Below are 10,455 nucleotides of genomic sequence, written 5' to 3'. Positions count from 1 at the left end.
TTTTTGAAGCAACGGTAACATTACTTGAGGAACAAGTAATGCTAACTCTTTGGTCAGAGTCAAATCTCTCGCAGCGAAGAAGATCACATTCTCTTGCTGGCAAGTATTTGCTCGGAGCACAAAGTGATTTCTCTCACAGCTTTCATAGGTTTGAGTTTAGCATCAGAAAACCAAAGCTTCGAGCACTATACCCCTCTTAATAGTACGGTGGTCCTATGACTCAATGAAAGAAAACAAGAATAAAAAAAGAATACTACGTCTTCACTTCGTCTTCAACTTCCTTCGGCTACAGTCACTTCCTTCGGAAACCACCGAGCTAATTGCTTTGGGTCAACAATTTTAGGGGTCACTCTTCACATCATAAACTTCGTGCATAATGCTTACTGCAGTGCAGGGCATATTCTTCGAAGTTTATAACAAACTGCTCACGACTTCAGGGACTTGTTACACATTAGTCCCTTACTGTTTATGTCAACAATCTTCAAAATATAAGGAGGCAAATTATTGCACCAACAATCTCCCCCCTTTTGAACGATTGTTGACAAAATAGATAATCATCGAAGAGTGGAGCCAGAAAGAGCGGGGATTGCGGGTGCATGCAAGTCATGTCGCCTACCAACTTTGTTTTCGAATCGAAATGATAAAAACAAAAATCCCTCACATCCCGTCTAGCATTCACCGGAAATCGAGATCTACACGACCGAGCCAGGACGCTCACTTCTGGCGGACCATATTTTCAGGGACTCGGATCGGACGACCACGCAGATGCGTTAAGCTGCTTCTTGTCCTGTTTTTTCCGGCGTTGTGGCACTCGACGCTGGAATGTGCAGGGCACCGCACATCGAGTCACGGATGGGATCGAAGCAGCCGATGCACACTCAGGAATTGTAGCAGCAGAAACCTGGTGATGTGGCAGCTGGCGATTTCTTCGTCGGCGTTGCTTGTTGTGAAACATCGAGCAAACACACTGCCTCCTATAAAATCCCTCGAGGATCCATGGGTAATTTCTGGTGCCTTCCATGCCTACACTGTTTCAAGTCCGTGTTGTGCAGATACAACATGTAAGATTGGATAATTCTAACGCAAAGAAGTACACGAGCAGCATGCTATTCATCTTTTGCTGCGGGGGGCTGGCCTAGCTCGGGTGCACTTTATAAAGACTTGAGGGGTAGCATATCATTGATATGAAGCCATGGATCCTCAGGCAGTTTAATAGTTAGGCATCCCTTGATTATGTGCTCCGTCCTCCGGTAGCTCAGAGGATTTCTTTTTTGAGAAAAAGAGAGGCATTCCTCTTTGATTTCATATGACGATGAAACCATATAATCTTAAGCATCTATAAACAATATGCACAACGTACGAAGTTACGAGCATAATAAGATTCAAACTAAGGTTCTATTACAGACCCGAATAGCAAGGGCCAAAATAAGGTTAAGCACATGCCAAGAGCAACAGACATCAACCATTTTTTGTAGGGACCAACACAAAAGGAACACTAGGACAAAGCAACTTAGAGCCAACAAAACAACCAACAGCCAACTTCAACGACCAGCAGCACAAAAGGCCCATCGAACTTCACTTCTGCGTCTCTGGAATTAGACACCAAGTCGAGGGACTCTAGGTCTCCATCCCTGCGAAGAGCGAAACACTTCACTTGCCACCTGCTCGACTAGTCTTGCTTCCAGCATCAACATTTTTGCCTTTGCGTCCTTTATCTACAGAATGGACCCATCAGAGATCCAATTACCCATTAGTTTCACCAGCACAATCGGATCATAAATTTTCTTTCTATTAGAAATCACATCATTTCTACACTTCCAGAGAGACCAAAATAGAGCCGAGACCTCGACAAGAACAAGTTTTTTGCCAGGTTTCCGATATGTCTTGATCTATCTGTCAAAGAAATCATTAGATTTACATGGGTAGAATTCAAATCAGAAGAACTCTGCAGTAGGCTCCAAATCAGCCTAGCAGCGGAACAGGAGAAACACTACTAGAAAAAGGCTGTTAGTGGCGCATCAGTTTTTGCTATTAATGGCGCACTATAGGTGCGCCACTATTAACACACCACTAGTAACTAATAGTAATGGCCACATAGAAGTGCGCCATTACTAACAAATTTTTTTCTTTTTTTTTCAGAATTGTTTTTCGTTTTTTCTTAATCTCGGGTCACTATGGCTTAATCTCGGGTCAATATGCTTAATCTCAAGTCAAATCGCACTCCGTGGTCAAAATTTCCGGAAGGTCACCCATCCTCACACTACTCCAGCCCGAGCACGCTTAACTTCTCAGTTCTATCCAACCCCAGCACCAGCTCACTTAACAGGCACTTGTTGATATATCTATCATATCAATCCTATTAAACCTTGTTGATGTCTAGGACTTTGTTCATGTTCATGAGTGTGATGAAATTTTGAAAAAATATTTCAAACCTTCCGGTCATATTACGTATCATATTTTAAACATTATTTCCAAAAAAAATTCGAAACCAATTTTTTTCTGATACTAGTGGCGCACCTAGCAAATGGTGCGCCATTACTAAGTTTGAAATTTTTTCCATTCCCCCCTCTAGATCTTAAAAGCCACATATCTTTTATTTTGTTAGGTTTTTGGGGATTCTAAAAATCTTTAACGGGGTTCCCCCCGTTGAATTCGGATGTAACTTTTCGAGTAAATGATTTTTCATATAATCCGAGTTCGTATGCAAAAGTTATGCCCATTTTACTAAATTCCAAAGAGATTTTGTAAATAAAGTCGAAATTCATATTTGTAAATTTTCCCAACAACTAGACCACATATCACATGGGAAACTTATTTTGTTTTATTTTTTTGACATTTCCATCATTTTCTTTTATTTTTTTAAACTGAAAACGCGGTCCAGGGGGGTGCATTTAGTAATGGCGCACCTTCACAAAGTGCGCCATTACTATCTGTATGACTTGATCAAACCTTGGTCAAAGTTAGTAATGACGCACTTTGTATAGGTGCTCCATTACTAAGTTTGACATAGTAATTACTAAGTTTGTCATTACTAAGTGCATCACTACTAAGTTTGACCAAGGTTTGACCCAGTCATACACATAGTTATGGCGCACTTTGTAAAGGTGCGCCATTACTATGTCAACTTAGTAATGGTGCACCTATACAAAGTGCGCCATTAATATGTGTATGACTAGGTCAAACCTTGGTCAAACTTAGTAAATGGCGCACTTTTCACCTGGTGCGCCATTACTGTTTTGGTTACTAATGGCACAGCTACACATGGTGCGCCATTACTGTTTTGGTTACTAATGGCACAGCTACACATGGTGCGCCATTACTATTTAGTAATGACGCACCACATGTATAGTGCGCCATTAGTGTCCATGTTGGCTATAGCTGTTTTTCTAGTAGTGAAAGAAGGTGGTCAATGCTTTCATCTTGCCCACAGAAACACAACTTTTATCTCCTTTCTATCCTTGTTTAAGAAGATTATATCTAGTTAATATACTATTTCTATTAACCAGTCAAAGGAAGACTTTAATTTTAGCAGGAATCTTGATTTTCCATAATAATTTATACGGGAAACCAGAATTATTCTTAAAAAGAATCATATAAAGAGACTTGACTAAAAATTTCCTGTCAGCAGACATCATCCACAGAGTTTGATCTTTCCCCCCATGAATGATGACTTCTTCACACCCTCTTTCAAGCTATTCTGTAATTCTAAGATTGCCCATATAAAGTTCTTCTAAAAGAAAAGTTGTGCGGCCCATTTTCTATAGCTTCAGCAACAAAAATGTTGTGATCAAAGCAAGTTAAGTACTATTCCGACTCAGAGGATACAAGAGCTTTAAACAAACAATGCTCCATAAGATTGTACATATAATTTGGACTCACTCTCAGATTGGACAATACCCAATCTCGGGACGTCAATGCCACAGATGGCCTCGGCCTCGCCGGCAAGGGCTTGGACGTGACATCGACAGAGGCAAGGCATGAGGTGCTGGAGGCGTGGGATGAAAGGAGAAGGGTGAGAGAGACAAATCGTGTCTGAGGAGACAAAACCGTTCTGACGAAGAAGAGACACATTTGGACATATCTTTTAGATCAAACAGACGACAGAATTGACCGGCGGAAAATATGATTTCAGGCATTTGACGAATAGGTTGCACCTTTCTTCTTTTTAAACAATAAAACACCACTCCCTTCGGTCCATATTACTTGTGTTGTTTTAGTACAGCTTTAGTAGTAATATGGACCGGAGGGATTATTAGACTTCCGACCTCTACATTAAGAAGACACACCTACCCAACACACAAAACTTATTATTACTTTGTAAAGTCAGCGCTAATGTTTCATTCTTGACAAGCTAAGTAGAGCCAACTTTGTCTAGTTCAAATGCCATGTTGCATTGTACATGCTAGTACCTCCTTGATAAAAACATTACGATGATACTTAGCAAAAGAACACTACGAACCGGTACTACCTCCATGTTCAAATGCACGTGATTTTAGGATTTGAAAGGTAAAATATTATTAAGTTTCACCATACTTTAGAATGTCTTTTGCCAACACTGATAGACAATTTGGTATATTAAGTTCATTATTTTTATTTGAAGCGACCATATATATATGGATCATATCGATTCTCTTCTCCCACTGCCCCCCATGCGCAAGAATCCTCGGCCTCAAGCCCATACCTTTGTGGTTAAATAGCTCTTTGCAAGAAAATTTTCAACTGTCAAACTGTTTAAAGAGATTAATCCACTTCGTGTTGCAATGCTCTGTTATTTCTATTTAGATGTAACCATTTTGGTGCGACTCAACTCTACCAGATTCATCACTTGTTCCACACTCCAGTAACAAGATGTCGTATGTGTTGGCGTGATGAACCATTGAGCGCCACGAACCAATCTCCTCCAATCACCATTCCATATCACTGACAAGAAGAAACATATCATGTGGTTTATTTCTTGAGATGTCATAAGAGCATGACATACACGGCAACGATAGTGGGTGCGACAGTCATCCGAAAAAGAAGAGGTGATGCTAGAAAGTAAGATGGAGGGCTGGGCGCCAATCTAAACGAAGTGGTCCACATTGTAACTTTAGTATTTCGTTGGTAATTATTGGTGCCTCTATGCACATGCTATGGATTTCAAATATTTATTGGCTGGAGAGACAACAAATAATGCATGATAAAACGGACAATTTCATGACAATGAAGTAAAATGAGGAACGAGTTATTCATCTTTTGCTTAAGAAAATCTAGTTTGCTCATTATAAAGGAATGGGGTGCTAGCATTGACATTAAATTACGAGTCCTTACTCGATCAATAGCTCTGAGAGGAAGATGTGCGCTTCGCTATGCCACCTAACATTAAGTACTGCTGTCGATGGGGCAAATCTAAGGGGCAGGCTTGAACAAGCTCAAGCTTGCCCTCAAAAGTTGCATTTTTCTCTATAGTATGTATCACCATGGATTTGAATGGAGAGAACACTTTGCGGGTAATGAGATGCTCAAACAAAACTTGTGTGTAATAAATTACGAAACAAACAATTTGGATATGGATTCAACACACTTCCTCTCGTCCATAGAGAAAATGAGTGTTTCATCTAGACATGGACGGACGGGCATACGTTTCTCCTATAGCGAGGACGAGGTACCAGTCGACTAAGTGCAGGCAGTCGGTCAGCATCGGAGGTGTGGACAAGACGGAAAGGTGCCCTCGACGCGGCACACACCTCATGTGCCGCCGGTGCCTTACCGGTTGTTTCCTCCATTGACATCCCCACATGCCAGACCGACCAATCGATAGTGAAGTGTGCAATGGTGGCTTGAATCGCCGCAAGGTAGGGCATAACACACATGTATGTATGAGTGATAAAGCATTTTGTGCTTGTGAAATAGGGGTGGGAGGGTGAGGACAGATTTTTGTTGTTGTAACTTCTTTTCCATCTAGTGGAGTGGGGAGGGGAAGAGATCGAGAGTGGGGGTGGTTCCGAGGAGGAAGAAGAGGTGGAGCCAAAAAGAGATGGGATTGAGTATGCAGATGCACACACGTCGTGTCACCAGCTAGGTTTGTTATCGTACCATGCATCATTGTAAAGGAGTTCCGGTTTTTGAAACGAGAAACAAAAAGCCCTCGCATCACATCTACACCAAAATTCGAGATTTGGACGACAAAGCCACCATGCTCGCTACTTCCCGGGCCACATATATTGTTGTGACTTTAAAACGCAGTTCTTCGACGTCCTCCTCTTTATGGGCTACCAGGGCGATGCACCGAGCTACTACTACTCCTGTTCTTTCTGGCAGCGTGGCACATGATGTTGGGAATGGAAGTTGCTATAGCGTCTTGTTCCAGTGCACACCATGTAAATAGTCAAAGCAGCAGATAACGCTACTTCTTCCTCAGTACAACGTATGTAGTGAGAATTTGGCGTACATTATAGGTGGACAACCCAGCTAGTGGATGGTGAACATTTGACTGAGCAGACCCATCTGGATGCAATGGATACACATCGGGAAAATGTGCATGCTTTTGTTCTTAACATCAATGGATGATTCCCGGTGCCTGCTATGCCATTTTATCAAACTCAAATATTTATTGTGCGGAGACACAACAAATGATGAACAAGTAAGATTGGGAAATTTGAAGACAAAGAAGTGAAATGAGGAACATGCTATTCATGTTTTTTTGGGGAAGCCTACCTTTATCCTTATAAAGGACTTGGGTGGTAGCGTCTACATGAAGTTATGTGTCCTTCGGTAGGTCAATAGTCGAGTATCCCTTGATTACCTGCCTTGTCCTCTGGTAGTTAAGAGGCTAAACTTTTATACAAAGGACGGATTTCCTGAGCCTTTTCTATTTGAGAAGGGTGAACCTCATTGAATTTCTAAGTTATGTATTGTAGTGATACATCTAGCAGTGTACAACTTATTGTTACAAAGATCATGTAAATAAAGCATTGGTGGTTAATGTTTCATCGTTCAACAAGCTAAGTAGAGCCAATGTTGCCCGGTCCAAATGTTATGTTGCGTTATACATACTAATGCCTTCTTGAGAAAAGAAATCACGACAAATACTTCGCAAAAGGACATTACCAACTACTACCCCTTTCGAGGGCAAATCCACGTGACTTTAGGATCTGAAAGGTCAAGAAATATTAAGTTCCACCTCTGCTATAAGATTTACTTTGCCAACATTGATAGATGAAACTGACATCTTTTTTCCACAACAGAAAACTTCTGCATTGGGTCAGGAGCTTGCATACGAGGCATATCAATAAACCTATCAACATTGCATTATATTCTTTGCAAGCAATTTGACAAATACTTGAACTCCATGGAACAATCACCTGTAAATTCAATTGTAGATGTAAAGGAAGAGGGATGTTCTCTGCTCTTCTTTTGTAGGCCTATCAAATTGGAAGTTTGAACCCATCAAAGAATCACCACTTGAGTTGACAACAAAACAAAACCTATGCATATCCATGCTCCACCTAGCGAGCACCAGGAGATGGGAGATGGCAGTGCGGTTCCGCCGATGGCTGGCCGCTCTCACCATGCCCATTCCCCAAGGCCTCCTCCTACCTCCATGGGCTTGGTCGGCCTGCTCGACCACCCGATGGCGCTGCAAATGGTAGATGCGGGCGTCGAGACCTGATTATGGAAGGGTTGGATTCGTAGACACTAGTAGAAAACATGGCTTTGGTCACAGGGCAGTATTCACATTAGTCCCGGTTCAGTCACGAACCGGTACTAATGTGCGCATTCGTCCCGGTTCGTGCGGCTAAGGCATTAGTCCCGGTTCACCTGGGCCCTTTAGTCCCGGTTGGTGCCACGAACCGGGACTAAAGGGTGCGATGCCCATTAGTCCCGGTTGGTGGCACCAACCGGGAGTAAAGGTTAGACCTTTAGTCCCGGTTGGTGCCACCAACCGGTACTAAGGGCTTTGAGGCATTAGTACCGGTTCATGGCACGAACCGGTACTAAAGGTCCCATTTTCAAACTCTACCCGCCCCCCCCCCCCCCCCCCCCCGTGGACCGCCTTTTCAGTTTTAGAAAAAACAAAAGAAAATGATGAAAATGTCCAAAAAAATAAAAAAAATAAGTTTCCCATGTGATATGTGGTCTAGTTGTTGGGAAAATTTACAAATATGAATTTCGACTTTATTTGCAAAATCTCTCTGGAATTTGTAAAATGGGCATAACTTTTGCATACGAACTCGGATGAAAAAGTTTTTTATATGGAAAATCATCTACTCGAAAAGTTACATCCGAATCTAACGGGGGAAACCCCGTTAAGCATTTTCAAAATCCTCAAAAACCTAACAGAAAAAAGTTACGGTGCTTTTAAGATCTAGAGTGGAAAAAATCGAAAAAAAATCAAACTTACTAGTGGCGCACCATTTGCTAGGTGCGCCACTAGTAACAGAAAAAATATAGTTTCAATTTTTTTTTTGGAAAAAATGTGGTCAAATCTAGTCAAACTGTGGTCAAACTATGGTCAAACTGTGGTCAAACAATGGTCAAACTAATTATTCTAGAATATTACTGTTACTAAATAATTATTTTATTTATTTTGAATTTTGGTCAAATCTGGTCAAACTGTGGTCAAACTGTGGTCAAACAATGGTCAAACTAATTATTCTAGAATATTAGTGTTACTAAATAATTATTTCAGTTATTTTGAATTTTGGTCAAATCTGGTCAAACTATGGTCAAACAATGGTCAAACTAATTATTCAAGAAATATTAGTGTTACTAAATATTTTTTTTTTAAACAATAATTTCAAACTCAAACAGTGAAATGTGTCACTTCATGCTCAAGCAAAATTCCTGAGGGTTAATAGGATTGACATCTTACTATTGTCAGGAAAACAACAAGTGCAGACTTGGAAACGAGGGAGAATAGAACCCGGAAGTTAAGCGTGCTCAGGCTGGGGGAGTGGGAGGATGCGTGACCGTTCAGGAAGTTAGATGATTTGGAATGATGAGGGGTGATTAGAGATTAGAGGATAAATTGAGTAGTGATGATGGGTGATGATTAGAGATTAGAGGTTAAAATAATTCAGAAATTTAAAAATCAAAAAAAAATTCAATTTTTTTTTTCAAAAAACACCAACCGGGACTAAAGGTGGAGCTCCACGTGGCCGCGGTCTTTAGTCCCGGTTCGTGCAAGAACCGGGACTAAAAGGGAGAGGCATTAGTAACGACCCTTTAGTCCCGGTTCAAAAACCGGGACTAAAATGGCCTTACCAACCGGGCCAAAAGCCAGGGAAAGGACAGTAGGGGCTAGTTCTGGGAGGCGGGCAATGTATGCGGCAGAAAGCTTCCTAGGAAGGCAACCTCCCGACCGAGTCGGTCGAACTAACAAGGGCCATGTGGGCCAATGGCAACAAGTAGCCAACCACGAAGCGTCGCCTAGTTGCCTTTTTTCGGTGACGATGTGGCATGCCCTAGCGAGCGCCCAGACATTCGTTGTTGAATAGTGTAATGTGTGCGTGTGTACTCTTGAGAGGCATCTGTGTGAGGAAGAAGGGAGTGTAAAAACTCAGTGAGGAGCATAAAATCATCTGGGAGCGTCAAATCCAGCTGAGAGTGAAGAGAGGGGCTGGCAGGTTGCAACTCCAACAAAACATGAAAGTCCATTTTCTTTTTGAAAACCCAATCTTCAAGCCTTCGAGTAAAGTTCATTTTAGAAATTAAACGTTTGCCGGCTTATAGGTAAGCTAAGAGTTGCTTCAAAGAAATGGACGTAGGTGCTCAACTTGAGGCATTGAGCAAGATACTTAATGCATATATGTTGAAGTTAACATAGTGTGTTGGCGAGCGCGTAAAAATAAAGTGAAAAGCCTGATTGATAACAATGGTGTGGAACAAGTTGATCATACTATCATGGGGAACTTGGTGCAAGATTATTTTCAGTCTATCTTTGCACGTGACCCGACCTTGGATCCAACTCCAGTGGTAAATCTTTTTGAGACAGTTGTAACAGACGAGATGAACGATAAGTTGTGTGCTGAATTTTAGACAAGATGAACGACAAGTTGTGTGCTGAATTTTCTGAAAAAGAGATAGCTGACGGACTCTTTCAGATCGGCCCCCTAAAAGCTTCAGGAAGTGACGGGCTGCCGGCTCGCTTCTTTCAGCGGAACTGGAGCATTTTCAAGGAGGAAATTGTTAGGGCAGTGAGGAATTTTTTCCAGACCGGTGTTATGCCCGAGGGTGTAAATGAGGCGATCATTGTTCTTATTCCAAAGTCAGATGAACCAACACGGGTTACAGATTTTAGGCCCATCAGTCTTTGCAACGTAATTTATAAGATTGTTGCAAAGTGTCTGGTTAATCGCTTGAGCCCTATACTGGATGAGATCATATCACCGTTTCAGAGCGCATTTATTCCAGGTCGTTTGATTACGGATAATGCACTGTTGGCCTTTGAGTGTGTTCATGCAATACATCAAG

Source organism: Aegilops tauschii, chromosome 5, assembly GCF_002575655.3.
Source record: "Aegilops tauschii subsp. strangulata cultivar AL8/78 chromosome 5, Aet v6.0, whole genome shotgun sequence".
Taxonomy (NCBI): Eukaryota; Viridiplantae; Streptophyta; class Magnoliopsida; order Poales; family Poaceae; genus Aegilops; species Aegilops tauschii.
The sequence above is the reverse complement of the archived record's forward strand: the minus strand, read 5'-3'. Positions refer to the sequence as shown.